At 50.9% G+C, this 26317-nt stretch overlaps 1 protein-coding gene across 1 annotated transcript in view; it reads right to left on the reverse strand.

The window, feature by feature from the left end:
• The window catches only part of NPAS3 (neuronal PAS domain protein 3), a 1714960-nt gene that overhangs the window by 515296 nt on the left and 1173347 nt on the right, over positions 1-26317 (reverse strand). The gene's annotated exons all lie outside the window — the stretch shown is intronic.

Here is a 26317-nt window from a genome sequence, read left to right on the forward strand (position 1 = left end):
CAAAAGCCCCTAGGAGCTGCACTTTGCTGCCTTCTAGAAACCCCCACTACCATAACTTTCCCACCTTGGACATCCTGAGCTGATGCAGAAGGAGAACCCCAAAGCCTGGACTCAAGTCAGACAAGAAGGGGCTCAACAAGGAGCTGTCTGAAATGGGGCAAGATCCAAGGTCAAAGGTGACAAGGTCCACTGGATGTGAAACAGAGGGGAGAACAAAGCTAATCTGAAGACAGGCAGTCACCCTGAAAAGCAGAACACTGGGGCAGCAAATCAAACAAGGGGAGGGTCAATATTTATCAGGAAGTGGCCAACACCCTTCTCTCTGAAGGTCACCTTTGTGCATCATAGAAACACCAGGAAGATGCACTATAACGGATGAATTTTTATATACCCACAATTCATGTCTCCATCTCATGCAACACATTCAGCATCTTCGTGCACATCAGTGATGTGTGACATCACTCCCCATATGCTGTGATCTGAATGTACCAGTTTCACACCAGCTGTGACACAGATGTGCATGAGGGGACTTGTGCAGCCTTGTGCCATAATAGTGAATACCGTCACTACGTCATTCCATCTCTCCCTACAACTGACTGCAGTGTGAGCTCTGATTTCAGCAGAATGTACCACACTCAAACCAGCTGCCACACAGACGTGCATGAGGGGCTTATGCAGCCTCGTGCAATAATAGGTGTAGTACCTGACTATGGTTACCCCAGATTTTTACCTTGTGTTTAGCTGGTTTTCGACTTAGTTGGCCTGGGGCCCTGTCATACGATTTGGAATACTTCCCCCTCACCAGTCCTGTCGACGGGGGTAGCATTCCACCCCTCTAGAGGGGACGACATGTTACTTTACTGAAACGCGGTTGATTTAAAAAGGAGCCTCAGCAGCACAAAATGGATGCCTCTGCCACAGACACGGGTCTGGCCTCCTGCTGCTGACCGAAACTCAGCAGAGGAGGCCTGGACAAAGGCTTTCCTGTCTCAGGGAGGTGTTACACCACCCCAGACAGGAGATAGTGGATTGTAGCAGGGAGGTTTGAAAGAAACCAGACACTGCCTGGGGAGCACAAGGCTTCCCCTTGCATAATCCGGCCAAACTGGTTCTGGGACAGACCAGCCCCAGTCCCAGCGCGGCCTGGATCAAAGGGAAAGGGGTGTATCCACCCCCTTCCTGGGTCCAACCCATAGGAGGGGGTCTAGCAGGTTATCCAGCCCCCTAGATTGGTATAAGAAGGGGAACAGTGCCAACGCACTCAGATTATCCTGATGAAACATTTGAAACAAAACTCTGGACCCTTCGACATCCTACTCAACGTAGAAGACTGAAGAATCTCCCCTGTGGTCAAGGAGTGACCATCCTGTGCAAACAGGCACCATCCAGCACCTCAACGTCTGCTTTGTTGCAGTTCCCGCCGGAACTCGAGCAACAGAGATCGACGAGATCAAGCTTGCCTGCCTTCTTACAGCCCGATACACAGTCCCTGCAGAGCTGAGACCCGTGGAGGCGACCGGAAGCGTGGGGCACACCATCTTGAAAAGACCACGAGACGCTGACCGTGCAGGCCACGAGTGACCCTCGAAGCTGTACACCGGTGTCTGAGAAGCCCCAACCCCGAGCCACTCTTGCACCAAAGCTCACCCCTCTACACTCGACGAGTGCTGGTTGGGGCCCTTCTGCTTTCTTTGGCTCGACGCGTTTACCCGGTCATTTGCCAGCTGGCTTGTGGCCCCGGTGCTGGCGAAAATCTAAATACAACTTGCGATTCTGCTTGCTCCAGACTTGCTCCAGCTCCTCTGAAAAGGAGCCCCCGCTCTGACCCTCCTGGTCCGAGTGAGAAGCAATCTTCCAGTCCTGCGTGGATTGCTCTTGCCAAGTGTTGTTTGCTCTGATCTTGAAGCCGATAGCGCCGACGGGGAGAGCCTGCGTGGGACAGCTCATGACCCGCTCCTGGACGTCACAGATGCCCCAGAGCTCACGTGGCAGCGGAGAGAAGCTCCTCGACAACCACCTGATTGCGCCCGACATTGCCTGGTTCCGTCCTGGTTCCACCCTGGTCACTGCTGAGTGACCCAGACTCTGTCCCCTCTTCTTTCAGGTACTTTTCTACTCTGATCCACCCTTGGATCACACTGGACACTTCTCCTTCACATCGCCTGCAGCATCTTCAGCTTCAAGCACCAAGAACCTGCGTGACGAAACCCGACGCCACTTCCACCCTATGCCCCCGCTTCCTGTGGGTGAGGTAACATTGCAACGCCGGTGTTCCCACACTGGTACACACCTCTAGGGTCTGTGTCTAAAGTTTGTCTATCTAGGTTCAGTGGAAGTATCCTAAAACTCTATCTGTGTAACTTTTACGCACCATTGACTTAACATTGGTGCATGCGTGTGCTTTAAGCGCTGCACCCGAATCCCGCGGGCTTTTCCCGACTTCAGCATTGCTTGTCCCGACTGCTCCCAGCAATTCCCTAGGCCCTAGGCCTAACCACTGTTCGATTGGTATCTCTTATACCACTTTCCTAATATATGGTTTGAGTGGCCACCCGCCCTCATCCATAATTGTGCAACTTTGTATGCTATACTGGGCTTTTGATGTAACGCTTGTGCCCCTTTGCTCATAAAGAGTACTGGGGATTATTTTAGAAATAAATACATATATTTTTATAATATATACTTGTGTGGTGTCCTTTCATTTGATATTACAGGACTGTGATTGGTAAAACAGCTCGCTTAACACGACCTCTTGAGTTTAGCCTTTAAGGCTGCTTAGTCTATGCTACCCTTAAGATAGCTTGTCTAACAAGGTTGACTTACAACCAGACACCATAAGGGATTGTTTGGACTGATACAAGGTGGTTCCAGAATTGGAAACATCATATATCAGGCCAACTTCTCACAATAGTGAATACCGTCACTTCGTCATTCCATCTCTCCCTATAACTGACTGCAGTGTGAGCGCTGATTCTCAGCAGAATGTACCACCTTCACACCAGCTGCCACACAGACGTGCATGAGGGGCTTATGCAGCCTCGTGCAATAATAGTGAATACCGTCACTGCGTCATTCCATCTCTCCCTATAAGAGACTGCAGTGTGACCTCTGATTCTGAGCTGACTGGCTGCGGGGTTAGTGGCAGCATATCCTAATGGTGCCAGGGCTGGGGGCTTGCACCTTCACCCCCACCCTTGTAAGCCCTGTCTGCGAAGAAAGGACCCTTTACACAGAGATAGACTCGTGATCACGAGCCCCCCAGTGTTCACTGTGCTTCTCCAACTCACAGAACAGACCAATTATGCTGCTTTAATGCGCAGATATTAAAAAAGGTTTTTTAATTAAGAATGTTGCCTGAATCCTCCGTCGACAGCCATAATGACAAATGTATGACAAATGTACTGAGCTCCTTCGGGACTCCGAGCAGAGCTCGATGGATGAGGCCTCTCTTGCTTTGCAGAAACGTCTCAAACTCTCTTTTGTGATTCAAGGGATGGGAGTTATTTCCACAATTATGTAAAATAAAACAGCTACCTACCAGATGCAAACACTGAATTACAGCTAGCTGTAAGAAAGAGGCATGGGGTGGATTTAAGACAACTCAGCATCGGTATTCATGAGAAACAGAGACAGGAAATGTAGGGTGGTGGATGAAAGTGGCATGAGGTGGACTCAAGACTAGCCTTCCTAACATCTGGGTCACCAGCCTCTCTCCTCCCAGGCTCACTTGGCTCCCCCTGAACCCCTCTCCCCTGACCCTAGCCTCCATAACATCTGGGTCACCAGCCTCTCTCCTCCCAGGCTCACTTGGCTCCCCCTGAACCCCACGGTCCTGTCCCCAGCCACCATAACATCTGGGTCTCCAGCCTCTCTCCTCCCAGGCTCACTTGGCTACCCCTGAACCCCACCGTCCTGACCCCAGCCTCCATAACGTCTGGGTCACCAGCCTCTCTCCTTCCAGGCTCACTTGGGTCCCCCTGAACCCCCCTCTCCTGACCCAGCCTCCATAACATCCAGGTCACCAGCCTCTCTCCTCCCAGGCTCACTTGGGTCCCCCTGAACCCCACCGTCCTGACCCCAGCCTCCATAACATCTGGGTCACCAGCCTCTCTCCTCCCAGGCTCACTTGGGTCCCCCTGAACCCCACCGTCCTGTCCCCAGCCTCCATAACATCCAGGTCACCAGCCTCTCTCCTCCCAGGTCCCTTGGCTCTCCCTGAACCCCACTCCCCTGACCCTAGCCTCCATAACATCTGGGTCACCAGCCTCTCTCCTCCCAGGCTCACTTGGCTCCCCCTGAACCCCACCGTCCTGACCCCAGACTCCATAACATCTGGGTCACCAGCCTCTCTCCTCCCAGGCTCACTTGGCTCCCCCTGAACCCCACTCCCCTGACCCCAGCCTCCATAACATCTGGATCACCAGCCTCTCTCCTCCCAGGCTCACTTGGCTCCCCCTGAACCCCACTCCCCTGACCCCAGACTCCATAACATCTGGGTCTCAAGCCTCTCTCCTCCCAGGCTCACTTGACTCCCCCTGAACCCCACCGCCCTGACCCTAGCCTCCATAACATCTGGGTCACCAGCCTCTCTCCTCCCAGGCTCACTTGGCTCCCCCTGAACCCCACCGTCCTGACCCCAGACTCCATAACATCTGGGTCACCAGCCTCTCTCCTCCCAGGCTCACTTGGCTCCCCCTGAACCCCACTCCCCTGACCCTAGCCTCCATAACATCTGGGTCACCAGCCTCTCTCCTCCCAGGCTCACTTGGCTCCCCCTGAACCCCACTCCCCTGACCCTAGCCTCCATAACATCTGGGTCACCAGCCTCTCTCCTCCCAGGCTCCCTTGGCTCCCCCTGAACCCCACTCCCCTGACCCCAGCCTCCATAATTTCTTGGTCACCAGCCTCTCTCCTCCCAGGCTCACTTGGCTCCCCCTGAACCAAACTCCTCTGACCTGACCCTAAACAGTAGATCTCATCCTGGACACAAGATAGAAACTAGGCCTATGATCGAGGATGAGGGGCTAGACCTCCTGGTTGAAAGCCAGCTTCACTTCTGACCTTGCCCCAGCACTCCCATCAGGATATGCGATTAGAAGACAAGATAGGGAGGGAAGGATGGGAGGGGGGGTTTCCATCATTTATAAAGACGAATACAGCTGTATGACCCTACCCCTGACCATAACTGTTAGACGGACCGGGAGGGTCGGCCGAGGATAAGGGGAGAGGTCTCCGGGGAGAGCCGTCTCCAGCGATCGTACAGGCAAGTAACTTCCCCCCCACAGACGTACACCACACAAGGATAAGGTTCAACGATACTTTATAGGCAATTCTTAAAGTACGGTAGGATGGTACAAGGAGGTCTGGACTCAGGGGTCCCCTCGATTCTGGTCTCTGGATTGGGAAAAGGGTAGCGGGACAGTCTTGTTACCAATAGATGGAAATAGCTCTCAATCCTCGAGCTCGGCGTTCTAGATGATCGGGCCGCGGCGGAGCCAGCAGGTCCCGAGATGGACGAAAGAAGCGACGGTCCGCGGCGGAGCCAGCAGGTCCCGATGACGATGGTGGTTACAAACGGTCCGCGGCCACGCCAGCAGGTCCCGACGACGATGAAGGATTACGAAGGTTGCGGCAGCGCCAGCAGGCAGGACGATGATGCGCAAGGCAGAGCTACGGCAGCGCCAGTAGTCCGTCAAGGATGAGTTCTTCTCTGCGTCTCTCGACTCCAGGATACAACTGCCTTCCTGCTCTGGAGCTGCCCCAGTTATAGGGCTGGTGCCCTTTGATGTCCGGACCCTCGCACTTGGAGGTCGGGAGGACCGGGATGAGGGAGTCCAGACACCCAGCAGGGGGGTGGAGCCAGAGCCCGGGGAGGCTGTGGGCGAGCGGCACCTGGCGGGGGAGAACCATCGACACCTCTTTCTCCCATTGACCTGCCAAGTAGCCCGCTCACCTCCTGGGTGGATGGTGGTGCCGGGATGTCTGAGGCCTGGCCAGGCCCAGGGTTGAGGTCGATCGGGGGCCAGGCGGCCTCGTGGCGGAGTGTCCAAGATGGCGCCCAGGCTGGGCGCGCGGGCCAGTAGTGGGTCGGGCCCACGAGGTCGATATGTTCAGAGGCAGGGGTCCCGGAGGGGACGGAAAACGTGCAGTGGTGGTGTGTGGCACTTGCGTGACCGGGCTCGGGCCTGGTCGGGCCGAGGGGGAGCGGCCCTTCATGTGGCCTGTCCAACATGCGTCCCCCCCAGCTGAAGGCGGGGAGAGTCACCCATCCTCTTGGGGACTCTCCTCGTCGAGGCAGAAAAAGCGGGACAGGCCATCCGCGTTGGCGTGATCTGGCCCAGGCCGGTGTTCAACAGTGAAGTCCATCCCTTGTAGGGAGATGGACCAACGTAGTAGTTTCGGGTTTTCCCCCCGCATCTGCATCAGCCACTGCAGGGGTCGATGGTCGGTCTGCACCCGAAAGTGTGTGCCAAAGAGGTAGGGCCGGAGCTTTTTGAGGGCCCATACCACAGCGAAGGCCTCCCTCTCGATGGTGCTCCAGCGTTGTTCTCGAGGCAGGAGTCGCCTGCTGATGAAGGCCACTGGCTGATCAAGGCCTTCGGTGTTCACTTGAGACAGGACCGCCCCAATGCCATGGTCGTAGGCATCCGTCTGGACGACGAATTCCCGGCTGTAGTCGGGGGCCTGGAGCACAGGGGCGGAGCACATGGCGGCCTTCAGTTGTTCGAAGGCTGTTTGACAATCTGGGGTCCAGTTGACTTTCTTGGGTTGATTTTTGGACGTGAGTTCTGTGAGGGGCCCCACTATGGTACCATAGTCTTTCACGAACCTTCGGTAATAGCCCGTGAGTCCCAGGAAGGCGCGTACCTCGGTCTGGGTAATGGGGGGCTGCCAGGACTGGATGGCGGCAATCTTGAGCTGCAGAGGGGCCACCAGGCCGCTTCCCACCTGGTGTCCGAGGTAGGTTACGGACCCCTGACCAATTTGGCATTTGCTGGCCTTGATCGTGAGGCCAGCCCGCTGAAGGGCCTGTAGCACCGCTCGGAGGTGGTGGAGGTGCTCGGCCCAATGGTGGCTGTATACAGCGATGTCGTCTAGGTAGGCGGCGCTGAATCCTTCGAGCCCTGCCAAGACCTGATTGACGAGCCGCTGAAATGTTGCTGGAGCATTCTTCATACCGAAGGGCATGACCTTGAAATGGTAATGGCCATCAGGGGTGGAAAATGCAGAACGTTCTTGGGCCCGGGGTGTGAGGCCGATCTGCCAGTAGCCCGCCGTCAGGTCGAAAATACTGAGGTAGCGGGCAGCTCCCATGCGGTCGATTAGTTCGTCTGCCCGGGGGATGGGATGTGCGTCTGTTCTGGTGACCGCATTCAAGCCCCGGTAGTCGACGCAGAACCGGAGTTCTGGTGTAGCGCCGGGAGTGGCTGCTTTGGGGACCAGTACTACTGGGCTGGCCCAGGGGCTGTCTGAGGGCTCGATGACCCCGAGCGTGAGCATTTTGGTTACTTCTTCCTGGAAGCAGGCCCGTACCCGATCTGGTACTCGGTAGGCCCGGTGGCGGATAGGGGGGCTGTCCCCCGTGTCCACGTCGTGCACACACCAGGAGGTGACACCTGGGGTGAGGGAAAACAGGCTGGCGAACTGCAACAGAAGGTCTCAACAGTCTTGGTGTTGTTCCCGGGTGAGGGCCTCCGAGAGTCGGACTCCATCCACGGAGCCGTCTCTCTCCCGAGTCCGTAGGAGGTCAGGGAGGGGTTCGGAGTCTTCTTCGGCTCCATTGTCGGTGGCCATCAGGAGGCTGAGTTCTGAACGCACAAAGTGGGGTTTCAGTCTATTAGCGTGGAGGACCCGGAGGGGGTTCCGTGAAGATTCCATGTCGATGAGATAGGTGGCAGGACCTTTGCGCTCGACTACTTTGAAGGGTCCCGTCCACTTGTCTTGCAGGGCGCAGGGTTCGGTGGGGGACATCACCCATACCTGTTGCCCAGGTTCAAATTCGATGGAGGAGGCATTCCGGTCATACCACTTTTTCATGTCCTCTTGACTGGCCTCCAAGTTGGCTTTTGCCAGCTCTCTGAACCGTCGTGTCTGGTTGCGGAGGGTTAGGAGGTACTTGAAGACATCTGGGGGGTTCTTTAGAGGGGGCATCTCCCAGCCTTCCTTGACTAGACTGAGCGGCCCCCGTACTGGATGTCCATACAGCAGTTCAAACGGGCTGAAGCCGAGGGACTTCTGGGGGACCTCTCGATATGCGAAGAGGAGGCACGGCAGCAGCACATCCCACTGGCGACGGAGGGGCTCTTCCAACCCCCCAATCATCCCTTTGAGCGTGCGGTTGAACCGCTCAACGAGTCCGTTTCCTTGAGGGTGATAGGGGGTCGTGAATCGGTAGGTGACCCCACACTGTTGCCAGAGGGACTTCATATATTTGGAAATAAAGTTCGTGCCTCTGTCGCTGACGACTTCTCGGGGGAAGCCCACACGGGAGAAGATCCCCATCAGGGCCCGGCCGACTACCGGATGAGGAAATATAAATTTTTGGTCATGTTATGTTCCCTAGCGCGTACCCCACCGACTCCATGTACCAGCCTAAAGTGCATGTAACTTCCCTCCTGTGCCAGCTATGAAGACGCAAATACATTTGCGTCCAACGTTAACTTGTCCTCTTTCAGATCCACCATGAATGGATTGTATAGTCCGTTCCTAAGTATGCTATGCCACCGTCTTTTTGTAGTACACTTTACATGTTTTCCTGCTCTAGCAGAGTAGGCCCTGAATTCCTGTTACCGAGCCTCTTTTCTGGCTTTCGACTCTGACAGCTCCTGCCCAGCCTGCCTCTGTACCCGTGAACTCTGACTTACTTTCAGCGCGGCCCCTCGCGCTCAGCTCAGCCTGCTTTCTGCCAAGACTGACTATAACCTTCGAGTTATCTGTTCCGCTCCTCGAGAATGCATTCCTGCCTACTAGATCCTGTAAACATCCTTTCCAGCTGCAGAGCCAAAGGGCCGACCTGTCTCAATGCAAGTAATTCATAGCCTCTGTTACCATGCTTCAATGGAAGGTCCCGTGCCCCACGCTTCACATGCAGACACTTAGGCGCTTATACACGCATCCACAGTTAGCATAGAATAGCTTCTGCCCTAGAGACCTTTCCGCCCAGATAGTATGGTTCCTAAACATCAGATATCAGATATGATAGTAGTACAAGTTGATCTGACATGCCAGACTTCTGTCTCTTTCCGTCAGTGTAAATGTCAAGTCCCCTGCACCCCATCAATCACACGTCATGCCACTGCGCGCGCATCCAAGCTTCCGATTTCTGCTAACATTGCAACAATTCTGTTAGCACCACCCCTTGGTGCCACCCACTTGCGTCACCTATCAGTGACGTTTCTAGCACACACCTCTGGTTCACGCCTCTTGATTACGTACTAGTACCACGTGTATACTGTTATCTTGTCTTCTCTCAGCTGTTACGCCTCTTGCACTATTACTTATGGTATAAATCAAGTATATAAGCTATGGAATATCAATAAAGTTTGCTCTATCCCTTCTGACACCCCTGTGGTGGTCAGAACATGATATCCTGGTCTAGACCATTCCTTTATGAGGAATAAAACCCTTAGAAACTCTAACACCACGGACTCTGTCTTTTTTCATCCGATCTGAGTTATTATTGATTAAGTACTTACCTGCATAGAAATTAAGAGAGTAAATTAATTATTTACGTCATTTTGGCGCCCGAATAGGGACCCCTCCCCCACCTCACGCGCCGGTTGGTGCGTTGCAAGCTCTGTCCCCTGCCATCAGTTAGAAGGAACCTACGCGTACTGGCAGGATTTCCTGCATCTCCCTCTGACCCACGGAGGTGACGAAGACTGCGATCAGTGCCCAGACGAGGCGGTGAGGAGTGCGGAGGATCCCGACCAGAGCCTAGCCGAAAGAAGCAAGGTCCGAGGTGTCAAGAGGCCCACCAGGTTGCCGAAGTTTTCCGAAGTTTTCCGAAGTTTTCCGAGGTTTTCCGAAGTTTTCCGAAGTACCGAGTCGAGTCCAGTCGAGTTTTCCGAGGCCTTCTGTTTCCGTGCTTCCCGGTGAGTACCATTGCTGGGTCGTATCTAGACGGGTTTGGGTACGCAAGTCCGGTCTGCACTTTTTTTAGGCAGTGTATCTGTACTGTTTAGCAGTATATCTAGTATTCCGAATTTCTGCACTGTTACATCAGTGTATCTGTACTGTTGAGCAGTACATCCAGTATAGGGGGTTAGTCATTTATGTTTTAAATGTCTTCTTATGCGATTAATGTCGTGGTATGAATGTGACTGTTTAATGTGCATTTCTGTGTTTCTTGTATAAAATAGCTGTAACCAGTATTAAGTAATAAGGATAGAGTATTCAGTAACAAGTAAGCAAAATGCCGTTTTTCAACAAGTTAAAGCAGATAGGAACTAGGAAAGGGATACTGGAGGAAGAAATTCCTATTCCCCCTAGGGACACTCCCGGTAATTTTATGTACCACAAGCATGGCATAGATGCCATATTATATCTAGATTTATGGGCCGATTACACCAAACACCTAGACGAAAGACACAGATGGCCTGTTACCGGAACATGGGATGCCGAGTGCATCATGAAGGTAGAAGAAGCATTGTGGAAAAAGAAAGCTAGACAATCTCAGAAGGACGCCATAGAATTTTGGCGTAAGGAATCACATAAGCGTGCTGAGAAAGCACTCCGTAGAGAAGACAGACTTAAAGAATCAGAAAAAGCCCAAGAAAATGAATTAGTTATCGAAGGAATCCGAGTAAAAACAGAACAGATAGACCGTGCCCGAAATAATCTTGTAAACGGTATGTATCTTGCAGCAGATGGCACATCTGAGGCCCTATCAGAAATACCGAAAAACTTACCGCCACCATTAGTTCCAACTAAAGTAATGCATAAAGTTACTAAAGACATATTCCTAAATTCATATTTAGAGGATGTAGCACCAGCTTATACCAATCTGCCTGTTCGTACCCTGCCTACTGACAGGGATGGGGGTGGCACTACGCCCCCAGATCATGTTCCACCAGTACCGCGACAGACCTCCCCTGTTCCGCCAGCTCCGCCACTTCCCGCACCCAAGATTGACCTACCGAAACAAGTCCTACCTGATCCTACTAAACGACAAATTCAAGTACAGATCCAGACTCCGCGGAGAGATAATGCCCAAGCATCCGCCTCAGGAGGTGCGACTGCGGGTCCTCAGACCCCGCCATTAACACACAGATTCAATTTAAGGGACACGCAGAACCCTTTCCAGTCTCCCCACTTAACGCGTCTTGACGCATTAAAGGAAAACATGTCAGTTTGTAGATATGATCCAGTACCTGGAAGAAACGATCTAATGATATTGGCATCCCTTCGGTTAAGATCTGCCACTGATAGCTTGCTATGCTATGTAGGAATGAAGGAGCGTCTAGATAGAATATATGAGTTTGTTCAGACAGGGAAAGACCCTGACAGTGTCAAAGATGCCATGCATAAACAGAAAGTTGACATTCAAGCACAGATATTACGATTTTTCATAAATTGTCTAATAAGAGAACGAGACAGGCCTGAGACAGATCAAAGTGAGTTAGACGCATTAAACAAGTGGGGTCAAAATATAGCCGAAGGAAAACATGATAGGGGGGCTTGCATAGCCAGTATGTCCCAGAAAATTAGAAAGGCAGTATTAACTGCACACCAGGAAGGGAATGATAAAGCTTCCTCCGAGGAGGAAGAAGAACTTACAGAACAAGGAAGGACTACAGATACTATAGCATATGTAGGTAAGGGAAACTACCTTAGGAAAGGCATCCGTCCGGAAAATAAGAGAGTTTTTCTCTCTGCTTTAACAAACCCGAATTCTTCTGAACATCAGTTTCAGGAAACTGATAAAAGGCTTCGAGACCGAATGGGGTACCATGTACTCAATTCTATGGATGAACAGGAACTAGCCCGGTCAGCCGTGTTATGGGCCGAAAACCCAGACATATATAATGATGATACGTTAGCGCAGACATTCTTGAACCTTTCCCCAGAAGAGCAGAAAATAGCAGGTGTATACATGATTCAGCACCTCCTCATCAAGTTCAGAAACCATCATACCGATCCAGGTCCCTTACACGAAACATTAGAAGCACTACTCATGGATAGATGGAGAGGTTTCAGTACCAAGTTAATACAAATAATTCTAGAACAACGACGTAAATATAACACCTTTATAAGCTCTGAATATGTTCCCGCCCCGCCTCCAGAAAGAAAAACGTACCACATGCAATGCCTGAGTGGCATTGAAAGTCAGAACCCCTTACGAGAAGTACACCCAGTCATGGGTGCGGATCAGGTCTTGAAACGTGTATATGTACACACGCCACTGACTAAGTTAGAATTGTTAGAAATGAAGAAACTAGTTCCGTGCCATGATAAAGACCCTGCAGGTTTTCACAGAGAGCTTAAAGACATGTTACTGATGGGAGATTACACGTATGATGATATTATGAAAATGTTAAAAGTACTGTTGCCCACGGGCATTTACGAGAAATTAAAGGAAAAAGATTGGGAGGTGGGGGAGGCAAAGATAGCATGGGCAGAAATAGAAGACGAAGAAAGCAAACGAATCCCAGGGTTAGGCCTTGGGGACAGGACTAAAGCACTACCCGGATTAATAGTACAGGTTTTGCCAAGATTATTGACAACTAGAAAGGAAGATTGGGACGCAATCTCGTCCTGTAAACAGAAACAAGATGAAGATACTAGTGACTTTTATTCAAGATTCGAGAAATGTTTTATTATAAATAGTGGCCTGCAACCAAGCAGCGAGTCATATCCACACCTTTTTGTATCCAAATTAGTCGAGAATTCCCTACCATTAGTTAAAAATAGAGTGTACAAAGTTGAAAGTACTTGGCAGGCAAATACGCCATCCCAGATGTTACAAATGTTACAATATCATCAGAACAGAATTAGAGAAGAACAAGATCAGGAACAGAAACGTATGAAAGATACGAAGATGAAAATGTTAGTAGCTCAGACGGTCCCAGCCGACGGTCAGAGAAAGGGTGGGGCCCAGACAAATCACAATACAGCTCCCGTTAAAGGGACATGCAATTACTGCAAGCAGCCAGGTCACTATGTACATGAATGTCCAGTCCTGAAACATAACATCTCGACAGGAAAAACTAAAGAAAGACCGCATCCGCCTAGACACGATCAGGTCCAGCAACAGACCTCACAAAATGTACAGCCAATGCAGAACACACAGCCTATGCATGCTCCATCCCACCCAGCACAGACCGTAGCAGTACCGCAGCCACAGCCCATTGCCGCGACTCAGCAAGTCTCACAACAGATGTACCAGTATGCCCAATCTGCATATCCAGATTACCCCCGATATACATGAAACAGCCTAGAGAGGGAAGGTGGTTTGCCTCTTATCGAAATTCCTGTAGATCAAGAAGGTCCTTATGTACACAGTCACGTATTGGGAAAAGACAGAAAGTTTTTAATTGACACAGGGGCAAGTCGCACCACTATCAGTCATAATGAAGTCCCAGGGGCACCCCTCTCAGGCTCACAGAATGTTTCCCTTGGTTTTTCAGGACAGCCTATTGTAAATGAAGTATCGGAACCAGTACCCTTAGCTGTGGGTCCATTATCCCGAGTTACAGATTTGTTACTTACGAAATCATGTCCAGAAAATCTGTTAGGAATTAAAACACTGAAGGCTCTAGGAGCTATAATATGCTGTTCCCCGGAGGGAGTCAGACTCTTTCTACGGGATTTCAAGGGTCATTATGTTTTACGTGATTTTGATGTCAGATTGAAAAATGTACCAGATCACTTATGGGCAAAAGGCCCAGCTGATGTAGGTTGTATGCATATCACTCCATACCGTGTTACACTCAAGACAGGAGTTGTTCTACCCAGAATCAGACAATACAAGTTACCACCCGATGCTGTAGTGGCTTTACTGAAAATCATTGAAGAGCTTATTGCCCAGGGAGTGGTCGTAGAGACCAACTCCAATATCTGTAATTCACCCATCATTCCAATTCTTAAACGTACAGACCCCAATGCACCGCCAGTATATCGGCTGGTGATTGATCTTCGAGAGCTGAACAAATGTATTGTACCACAGTATCCTGTGGTCCCCGATATCTCTTCCCTATTGACTGCCATTGATTCAGAAGCAACGTTCTTTACTGTAATTGATCTCAAGAACGCTTTCTTCAGTGTACCTATTGATCCGGAGAGCCAATATCTCTTCGGATTCAGTTTAAATGGACGAAGTTTCAAATTTTCCCGCGCACCTCAAGGATTTACAGAAAGCCCCCGCATCTATAGTCAAGCACTGAAAAGACAACTAGATTGTATTCAAATGCCAGTTAACACCGCTTTACTGCAATACGTCGATGATCTACTGATCACCGCACGAAGTGAGCCCGAATGTGAACAAGCATCACTGACAGTTTTGCATTTCCTGGCCGACAAGGGACACAAGGTGTCCCCTTCGAAGCTACAATTCTGTGTTCAGCAAGTTGTGTACCTGGGTCACTTGCTGTCCAAAGTGGGGAGACAGCTCACTCCCGATCGCATTCAGTTAATTGTAAATATGCCACGACCCCAGACACAAAAGGAAGTGCGGGCCTTCATAGGCCTCACCTCGTACTGCAGACAATGGATTCCTCAATATGCATTTCTAGCTAAACCACTCATCCAGTTAACAACGCAGGAGGCAGCAACTTCGATTGCCCTCCCTTGGACTCAGGAACACACACAAGCCTTTGAGGAATTAAAGAAAGCATTATGCCAAGCACCAGTTTTAGCGACACCATGTTACAGCAAACCGTTTACACTTTTTGTTACAGAACGTGATGGTACAGCATTGTCTGTCCTCACTCAAGATCAAGCAGGTTCACATAAGCCTTGCGCTTATTTTTCAAGTACATTGGATTCCGTAGCCCAGGCACTCCCTGCGTGCTTAAAGTCAGTAGCAGCAACAGCGTTAGCAATAAGACAAAGCGACTCAATTGTTTTAGGTCATCAGTTAACAGTACAAGTTCCACATTCCGTAGAGGTTCTGTTAAACAGAACCCAGACTCAACACTTGACTATAGCACGACTGACAGGTTATGAATTGACACTATTCCAGCCACACATAGAAATCAGACGCTGCAGTATCCTGAACCCAGCAACACTGTTACCTACAGTTATGACAGATCCAGCCCCGCATGATTGCATAGAGATCATTAATGCAGTAACAAAGCCCCGACGAGATTTAACAGACATTCCATTGACAAATCCAGACTTGACACTTTATGTAGATGGTTCATGCATGAGAACAAGTACAGGAGAGTTAGTGGCCGCGTATGCAGTGACCACTGAAACTGAAGTTAAAGAAACACATCGTATTGATACACTGTCTGCTCAAGCAGCAGAACTTATTGCTCTGACCCGAGCCTGTATTCTAGCCAAGAACAGAAATGTCAACATATACACAGATTCCCGTTATGCATTCGGAGTTGTTCACGACTTCGGAGTACTCTGGCAGGAACGAGGTTTCCTGACCTCTCACGGTGCCAAGATACAACATGGTCCCCTCATTCAAGCACTGTTAGAAGCAATACATCTGCCTTCAGCCATATCCGTCATGAAGTGTAAAGCACATACTAAAGTCACAGATTCTGTTTCCCAGGGTAACGACCTGGCAGACCAGACAGCAAAGCATACAGCACTGACTCACACTCAGACAACTGATACGACAAAGACAACAGAACAGACAAACTGTATGACAGTCAGGGATCCCACACTAGATGTTATCGACATTCAGACACATGCTACTCCAGAAGAAATAAAGAAATGGATTGAACTAGGAGGGATCCAGACAGATCAAGGTTGGATGACGAAGGGAAAATCTACATGGTTTCTCCCTGACTCTATGGTTCAAGTTATGATAAATACAGCACATAGCACAGCACACCTAGGGGAGAAAGCGATGTTAGACAGTTTACAAAATCTCTGGAACAATAAACACTTACGAGCAGCCGCAAAACAGAAAGTGCGTACTTGCATGATCTGTTGCCAGTTCAATCCAGGTAAAAGCGTCCCTGTAGAGCAAGGTGGATTTCATCCTCCCGATCACCCTTTTGAAGTCCTCCAGATGGATTATATCCAGATGGACCGTTGTCGAGGATTTAAATATGTTCTCGTAGTTGTCTGTGCTCTGTCCCGCTGGACCGAAGCATACCCAGTCTCAGATTACACTGCTCCGACCACTGCCAAGCAGTTGGTTCGTGAATTCTTCCCACGATACGGCCTGCCTCGTGTCGTGTACTCAGATAACGGTCAGCCATTCTCATCTGCATTAATGAAAGAAGTTTCTCTATTACTGGGATACCAGTGGAAATTCCATTGTGTCCGACATCCCGAAGCAGCAGGCCTTGTAGAAAGGCATAACCAGACACTAAAGATCCGCCTTGCCAAAATATGTCAGGAGAAAGGGGTCGACTGGATAGTCGCCCTGCCAGTGGCACTATTCTACATGAGAATGGTCGCCCATTCGAGATCAGGGCTATCCCCGTACGAGGTGGTCTTTGGTAGACCACCGAATATGTGGGGGACGCCCATTCCGAAAAAGATTACTGATGTTGATTGTAATATGTTGACAGATTACCTTGCCTCCTTGATGTCTGCACTCCAATCATGTCGTTCACAGGTTGCCGCAGCTTTCCCTGACAACACTGATGTAAAGCCACACGACGTCCGTCCTGGTGATATCGTGCTCGTTCGCAACTTCGACAGAAAAAGTCCGCTGGAGCCCCGCTGGAAATCCCCGAAGACCGTTCTACTCACCACCAGGACGGCCGTGAAAATCGAAGGAAGAAAGGGGTGGGTTCACACGAGTCATATAAAAAAATTCTCTGGACTGAAACCTGACCGAGACTCGTCCACCCCCACCAAAGACTGTGTTGAACAAAAAGACTTTACAGAATCTGAACGAGAAAAAACTCCTCAAGAAAATTATCGCATGAAATTACGATCTAGCAAGTCAGACAGTTTAATTGTTTAAGTCCTCCCCTAGGTGAATCGGTTAAATAGTTTCTGACATGTATCCCCTAGATCGAGATAGAGAGAGAGAGAGAGAAGCAAAGAAACGTACATATTGTAAATCACTTCGTAGTCACTGTATAGTGACACTAATAATCATGTTTATTCTCAGTATTTTAATTATCATTACTAGCATCCTCTTGCCTATCTACTACCCTATTTTCAAGCGTGAACAATCTGCCTATAATGTCTCTGCTGAACACACTTTTAGTGAGTTACCTCCACACGAGCTTTCCTACAGACTTGCGCTGCGCAACAATACATTCATTAGTATGCTACATCACTCTCATCAAACTAACAATGCTACAAATTGCTGGATATGTGGCCGACTCCCTCCCTATCAGAATTACAAGGGAGCTTTGCCTCTCTTTCCGTACCCATTCACTCACAATGGCTCCTGCGGAGCATGGTTCAAAATTATTAATTCCTTAGATCCTGATATTGCTGTTTTCGATGGGGGTTGGGTTTGGGGAAACCTGAACTTGGTCCTGCTCGACGTCTGTTACCCAGATAAGGAGGGACTTCCCACTAGAATAGGAACTGATCTAGAAAATGAAGTATATGGATTAGGTAATTATACAATTAGCCTTATGATTCTTACTGTTGAGTCCGAAGCTGCACCAGTTCTACCCATTATGTCAGTACTGCCAGTTACTGGTGAATTATGTATCAAGAAGGAAGGTTCAGTACACTTAGGTCATAGTAAATGCACTACTGTGGTCGAATTCAGTGATCGAGGTAAATCGTCTTTTAAGGCTATCAGTCATTCTTACTTTGTTTGTGGTCATACCGCATACATACGTCTACCTCCAGATTGGGATGGTACCTGTTACATTGCATTCCTTCTGCCACCTGTTTTCCTAGCTCCTCCTGATTACCATAGAAATACCAATCTAGTAAAGAATAGACCCAGAAGAGATGTCCCACTTGTCGACTACACAGAAACGGCATGGGAACAGTACACTGATTTTAATAAAGGATTCTTTTTCTTCTTAGGACCCGTTCAGAATAGTAAATTAATACGCAGATTAACTAGAACACTTGAAGCAGTAGTAAATGAAACTACCTCCGCCTTAGGTAACTTAACAGAAGAGCAGTCCGCCATGCGGGTTGTTGTCCTTCAGAATCGTCTTGTAATTGACGTCATCTTGGCAGATAGAGGTGGAGCCTGTAAGGTCATCGGGTCAAGTTGCTGTGTTTTCATACCACAAAACGCACCATCTGTATATCAAGCTATCACCCGTCTCCATAAAATTGCAAATCAGATACATCAGAATCCAGGCACCTGGACTTGGTCCGGTTGGTTCTGGACAACGTTAACAGCTTGGGGATGGAAGATCCTATCCTTCCTAGGCATTGGCCTAGTCCTAGTATTCAGTTGCTGCCTGTGCCTACAGTGTGGGCCAGCGATTTGTGGACTGTGTGCCACCTCTTGTATTGAACATTCCAGTTTTCTCTCAAAACGTAAACGAAAGAAAGAAGAACAAATGATGTTACAAGAACAGACTGATCGATTCATGAGGATCGATATTTCATGAAGGGTCCGTAGGGAACAAGGAGGGAATGAGGAAATATAAATTTTTGGTCATGTTATGTTCCCTAGCGCGTACCCCACCGACTCCATGTACCAGCCTAAAGTGCATGTAACTTCCCTCCTGTGCCAGCTATGAAGACGCAAATACATTTGCGTCCAACGTTAACTTGTCCTCTTTCAGATCCACCATGAATGGATTGTATAGTCCGTTCCTAAGTATGCTATGCCACCGTCTTTTTGTAGTACACTTTACATGTTTTCCTGCTCTAGCAGAGTAGGCCCTGAATTCCTGTTACCGAGCCTCTTTTCTGGCTTTCGACTCTGACAGCTCCTGCCCAGCCTACCTCTGTACCCGTGAACTCTGACTTACTTTCAGCGCGGCCCCTCGCGCTCAGCTCAGCCTGCTTTCTGCCAAGACTGACTATAACCTTCGAGTTATCTGTTCCGCTCCTCGAGAATGCATTCCTGCCTACTAGATCCTGTAAACATCCTTTCCAGCTGCAGAGCCAAAGGGCCGACCTGTCTCAATGCAAGTAATTCATAGCCTCTGTTACCATGCTTCAATGGAAGGTCCCGTGCCCCACGCTTCACATGCAGACACTTAGGCGCTTATACACGCATCCACAGTTAGCATAGAATAGCTTCTGCCCTAGAGACCTTTCCGCCCAGATAGTATGGTTCCTAAACATCAGATATCAGATATGATAGTAGTACAAGTTGATCTGACATGCCAGACTTCTGTCTCTTTCCGTCAGTGTAAATGTCAAGTCCCCTGCACCCCATCAATCACACGTCATGCCGCTGCGCGCGCATCCAAGCTTCCGATTTCTGCTGACATTGCAACAATTCTGTTAGCACCACCCCTTGGTGCCACCCACTTGCGTCACCTATCAGTGACGTTTCTAGCACACACCTCTGGTTCACGCCTCTTGATTACGTACTAGTACCACGTGTATACTGTTATCTTGTCTTCTCTCAGCTGTTACGCCTCTTGCACTATTACTTATGGTATAAATCAAGTATATAAGCTATGGAATATCAATAAAGTTTGCTCTATCCCTTCTGACACCCCTGTGGTGGTCAGAACATGATATCCTGGTCTAGACCATTCCTTTATGAGGAATAAAACCCTTAGAAACTCTAACACCACGGACTCTGTCTTTTTTCATCCGATCTGAGTTATTATTGATTAAGTACTTACCTGCATAGAAATTAAGAGAGTAAATTAATTATTTACGTCAGGAGCTGTCACAGTTCGCAGGGGAACAGCCTCGGGGTAGCGGGTGGCGTGGTCCACTAGCACCAGGATGAACCGATGTCCTTGTTTTGTACGCTTGTCCAGGGGCCCCACAATGTCTATCCCGACCCTCTCGAACGGGGTGGTGACCACGGGAAATGGTTGCAGGGGGGCTTTTAGTTTGCGGCCGCTCTTTCCACTGGCTTGGCACGTGGGGCAAGATCGGCAATGCTGGAGTACATCGTTCCTCATTTTGGGCCAGAAGAAGTGGGTCACCAGGCGGCTGTAGGTTTTATCCTGACCCAGGTGTCCAGCCAGGGGGACATCGTGGGCCAGGTTTAGCAGAAAGTCTCTAAAACGGAGGGGCACCACTAGTACTCGGCTGGCCCCCAACTCCGCGATCCTTTGTTCACTGTATAGCAGATCATTGTCCCAGTAGATCCAATGTGTTCCGGAGGTATCCCCTGCGCTTTGGGCGAGGGCTTGTTGGCGGAGTCCCTCGAGGGAGGGACAGGTCTTCTGTTCTTGGCGAAACTGCTCTTGTGTGGGCCCCCCCTCTTGAGGCCACTGGTCGAGGCCAGCGAGGTCTGGAGGTTGAGCTGGTTCTGGGGGGACGTCACGGTTGGTGGTTTCGACTGGGGCGACCGGGGGAGGAGGCGCCGGCCATTCGGGTTCCTCGGGTCGGGGATTGGCACGGGCGGCCATGGACCGGGTGGTGACGCACGCCCAGTCCGGGATGCCTAACATCCCCAGGTGTTCTCTTCATTCTACGGCTGCCCACGGAGAGCTTTCAAGGTCATTTCCCAGGAGGCAGTCTACGGGGGCATCATCTCGGACCGTCACTTTCAACATGCCGGAGACCCCTCCCCATTCGAAAGGGACGCAGGCCATTCGGCACAGACTTTCCGAGTTATCGGCTGAACGGACAGGGCAGAGAATGTTTGGTAGGAACTGTTCTGGGGCCACCAGGTGACAGCGGACGGCTGTTACACTGGCCCCGGTGTCACGGAGGGCTTCGGCCTGGCGTCCATTGATGCTCACCCATTGGCTGTACTTCTGGGTGTTAGCGGGTAGGGGGACCCGCGGGACCATGTCTTTCCCCCCTAAGCATGCTAGAGCCATGGCGGCTGGCTCCCATTCTTGATGCTCTTGCTCATATTCTTCTTGCTCCTCTGAGATCTGTTCTTCCCCCAGAGCAGCAGCGGCTACTTGGCGGGGTCTTAGGCTCTGGTACTGTGGGCAGTTTGGGTCGTTTGCATAGTGGCCGACTCGTTGGCATCGATGGCACGTGACATTAGCTCGGTATCCCGGTCGCGCCGGGGTGCTGCCCCGGTTGGCCGGGGGGGTGGTGCTGGTAGCGGGGGCGACCGGAGCGTTGTCTCTTCCGCGTCCTTGGCCCCCTCCTCCTCCTCGGGGACGGTGCTGACCGTTGTTGTTCCAGCTCTGTTCATAGGACCCATTTCGGCCCACTCTGGTGATTTCCCACCGGTCAGCCTCGGCTGCGAGCTGCCGTGGATCGGTCAATTTGCTGTCGAGGAGGTGCTGGCGGAGCTCAATGAAGCAATTGTTCGATAGATGCTCCCATACCATGAGATTGAAGAGTTGTTCGTAAGTTGTGACATTGCTTCCTTTGATCCAGCCCTCGAAGGCTCGGCTAAAATAGTTCACATAGTCCACCCAAGTTGTACCCGGGATGCGGGTGCAGTCTCGGAACCTCTGACCGTACATCTCGGGTGTGAGCCCATAGCGGGTGAGGAGTGCAGCTTTCATGTGGTCATAGGAGGTCATCTGGTGGTCTGGGAGCTGTAGCAGGGCATCGCGGCCCTCATTGAGGAATCTCCCCCATAGACCGGCTCCCCAGTCGCTTCGATCGATCCGGTGGGCGGTCATAGCGATTTCGTAGGCCTTAAACCATTGCTGGATGTCGTCCTCTCGGAAGTATTCTCGAACGACATCCTTGGGGATGTGTACCTTTTTCTCTGTTGCCCCTGGGGTGCGGGGTTGCTCGGGCACCCATAATTCTTTGTTCTGCTTGCGTAAGTCGATCTCAGCTAATTTGCGCTCGTGTTCATATGCCAGTTTCTTTTCCTCGAGCTCCCTTTGTCTCTGTTTTTCCTCTCTTTCTTCTCGGAGACGCAGGTGCTCTAAGCTTAGTTTTTGTTCGGCCAACTTAAGTTCAACATCCATTTTGAGCCGGGCCATTTCTAGCTCATGTAGTCGGGTTCTTTCTCGTTCCTGGATCTCGTCTTGCGAGAGACCCGTTCTTCGCTCCTCAGGGGCCGTGGTGTTTTTTTCTACTGCTGCGATGTTTTGGTCGGGGGTTCCGACGGCCCCGGTTTCTGCCCAGGACTCTAGGGCATGCTTGAAATCGTCTTTGGTGCTTAGACCGGTGGTAGCGATACCTAGTTCGATGCAGAATTGTTTTAATTCACGATGGCTGTACTCGTCCAATTTCTCCATCTGAAATTTCTCGGTGGATCCGCTTTCTTTGGTTGACATCGTGATTTCGTCGTGGGGTGAGCTACTTTCTGTACGATTATGCGGTGATTCGGATCGCGCCGCTGGCCACCAAATGTTAGACGGACCGGGAGGGTCGGCCGAGGATAAGGGGAGAGGTCTCCGGGGAGAGCCGTCTCCAGCGATCGTACAGGCAAGTAACTTCCCCCCCACAGACGTACACCACACAAGGATAAGGTTCAACGATACTTTATAGGCAATTCTTAAAGTACGGTAGGATGGTACAAGGAGGTCTGGACTCAGGGGTCCCCTCGATTCTGGTCTCTGGATTGGGAAAAGGGTAGCGGGACAGTCTTGTTACCAATAGATGGAAATAGCTCTCAATCCTCGAGCTCGGCGTTCTAGATGATCGGGCCGCGGCGGAGCCAGCAGGTCCCGAGATGGACGAAAGAAGCGACGGTCCACGGCGGAGCCAGCAGGTCCCGATGACGATGGTGGTTACAAACGGTCCGCGGCCACGCCAGCAGGTCCCGACGACGATGAAGGATTACGAAGGTTGCGGCAGCGCCAGCAGGCAGGACGATGATGCGCAAGGCAGAGCTACGGCAGCGCCAGTAGTCCGTCAAGGATGAGTTCTTCTCTGCGTCTCTCGACTCCAGGATACAACTGCCTTCCTGCTCTGGAGCTGCCCCAGTTATAGGGCTGGTGCCCTTTGATGTCCGGACCCTCGCACTTGGAGGTCGGGAGGACCGGGATGAGGGAGTCCAGACACCCAGCAGGGGGGTGGAGCCAGCGCCCGGGGAGGCTGTGGGCGAGCGGCACCTGGCGGGGGAGAACCATCGACACCTCTTTCTCCCATTGACCTGCCAAGTAGCCCGCTCACCTCCTGGGTGGATGGTGGTGCCGGGATGTCTGAGGCCTGGCCAGGCCCAGGGTTGAGGTCGATCGGGGGCCAGGCGGCCTCGTGGCGGAGTGTCCAAGATGGCGCCCAGGCTGGGCGCGCGGGCCAGTAGTGGGTCGGGCCCACGAGGTCGATATGTTCAGAGGCAGGGGTCCCGGAGGGGACGGAAAACGTGCAGTGGTGGTGTGTGGCACTTGCGTGACCGGGCTCGGGCCTGGTCGGGCCGAGGGGGAGCGGCCCTTCATGTGGCCTGTCCAACAATAACTAACTGTGATATAACACAATTCAGTATTAAACCATCTCCCCACTCTACCTTCCCGGGCACGCTCCTCTACTGGCTTCCTGGTTCCTGCAATGCCTTCCTAGGGGCTCTACCGGACCTCAGAGCAATTACTATTGCCATTAAAGCATCCACAACCCTTCTAGGGGGCTTTGACCCACACCTACATGAACATGGCAATGGCTCCACCAATAGATTCACACAAGCTATGGAAGCCATGCAACTTAGACCATGCGTGAGATCGGCCACGCATGAACAAGGGCACTTATTAGATGCAATGCCCTCCAGTGAGCCCAAAATAAAGGCAGGGACTCCCTGGCCAGTTCCGTGGTCAGACCACTTGTTAGAAATCAGGCAGAAGCAGGAATTATCTTGAAGTATTTATTTCTAGTAATGCAGCACAGCAACTGAGCATCTGGCTGGCAGGCAGGAACAGTGGCAACTGACCTGGTGCCTAGCAGCAGTACAGGTTCTAAAGATAGTGGTAAGAACACTGAAAGATGCAATGCATTTAAAGGGACATAACATATAATGACAATATATATATACAGAATGTAACACCACTGCTTTATTCTGTTCTCCTTAGACAAACCCCAATCTCGGTACTTAGTCCATAACTCCATGAAGGCTGGTAGAAAATGGCCAAGAATCATACAAGATGGTATGGGCAGTACCTTGGAAGCCCAGGTCCCGAGCCCGACAGACAATCCTGAGGAGGCAGATCAAAGATGGCCGCTTGGGTCAACCGAGCGGCAGAACAGAGCACTCAGAAGGTCAGGCCAAGAACTAACCTACCTAGGAAAGAGCCTGCATGGTTCAACCCACACCTAACCTCACTCAAAAACCACGTAAAAATATCGAACGAAAATAGAGGAAAAAGGAGGACCCATCATCAAAAGTCAATATAAAATGTCCATTAGACACGACCACAATGAGATCAAACAAGCCCAAGCCAAATACAACGAGGATAAAATCAATTCAGCCGGCAACTCCTCCAGGGAAGTACTCATGGTCGTGCGATCCTTAACCTCCAAGAATCAGGAGACTTCCCCTCAATCATCCCCCAAAGAAAGATGCGATGAGCTTGATAGCTTTTTTAAAAAGAAGGTGGAAAAGATCTACAACTCCTTGCAAAGGAGCACTGATACAGACAGCACAGATGCCCAATCAGGAGCCTGCGCTCATATGGGAATGGCCGCAGGGCCAGGCTTAGATCATTTCCCGGTTCTAAATGGGGAAGCCACAACCATGATCTTGCGGAATATTAAAACGAATCCCCCCAAGACTCGGTTCCCCCACACATCCTACTCCAGGGGGGTAATACTACAATGACCACTGCAGCTAAACTTCTCACGCTCTCTCTCACACAAGGGATCATTCCCCAAAATTGGAAACACGCCATCGTTCGACCACTGCTGAAGAAACCTCACCTACACCAGGGGCGGCTCCTTCATTAGGGCGGAGGAGCGTGGTCCCACTGCTTTCTAGCAGTGTGAGAAGGAGAAAAATAAAACGGCATTTGGTTTCTGCTTCTCATACTGCGAGAAAGCAGAATGGTATGCCTGGCTGGGGGCAAGCGCGCCGGCCAGAGAGGAGTGGCATGCCTGGCTGGGGCGGGCGGGTCAGAGAGGAGTGGCTTGCCTGGCTGGGGGCGGGCGCGCGGGTCAGAGGAGTGGCTTGCCTAATGCTGTGGGCCCTGACTGTTTGGTCAACCATCTGGGGCTGACGAAACCAGTCATGCGCACTCTCCATTTTCTCTATGTTAGCTGCATGCAGCCTCCATAGAGAAAATTGCCTCAATACTAGTGCCCGGCTGAGTGCCGACCCCACCAATCACAATGCTGCCATTGCAGCGTTGTGATTGGCTTTAAGGGGGAGGGTGGATGCCTGCTTCCTGTTCCTGCCGGAGGCAGGCGAGCAGGAAAGCAGCAGGAAAACACAGGCCATGGAATCCAGGCAGGAGTGGCGGCGGCGCCGAACATGTTTTTTTTTTTTTTTTAAATACTCCTCTTTCCCCCATACGACCCCCTCACACGCCCCCCCTCCCAAGAGTCATGCGAGCCGCGACTGACCTAGACCCCTCGGACCCGGGTAATTATCCGTCCAATCTCACTCTTGCCCCTGTTAAGAAAAATAGTGTAAAAGCATGTCAATCACACCGGGTCCCCGTTTCTGGAAGAAAATGAGATGTTGCACCACACCGAAATGGACTTCAGACCACAGCATAGCACAAAGTCTGCCCTGCTGGTGTTCACGGAAGAACTCCAGGGAATCCTCGATCAGGGGAGGGTAGCCGCAGTTCTGCTCCTTGATCTTAGTGCGGCCTTTGACAATGTTGATCATAGCAGCACGATCCTCGGGTTGAAGGAGGGGGGAATCATAAACAGTGCTCTAAACTGGCTGTCTTCATTCTTAGGAGACAGATCCTTCCAGATAATGAGAGGCAAGCATTTTTCAGAAATCCTACAAGTATCGTGCGGAATCCCACAGGGATCCGCCCTGAGTTCCAGATTATTCAATCTATACATGCAACCTTTGGCAAAGATGGTGCAGTATTTTGGCCTATCCATTGTATCATATGCAGATGATAACCAGTTGGTAACGTCAGTGACGGAGGGCCCCAGTGCAATCACACCCAACTGGCCCCCTGCATGAAGAAGTAGCAGAATGGATGAACAGGTGCAGCCGAAAATTGAATGGAGACAAAACAAAACTGATGTTCCTGGGAAATAGGTCGTGTCCAGAGACATCATTAGCTGGCCTCCAGAACTA

Source organism: Lissotriton vulgaris, chromosome 9 (genome assembly GCF_964263255.1).
Source record: "Lissotriton vulgaris chromosome 9, aLisVul1.2, whole genome shotgun sequence".
Taxonomy (NCBI): Eukaryota; Metazoa; Chordata; class Amphibia; order Caudata; family Salamandridae; genus Lissotriton; species Lissotriton vulgaris.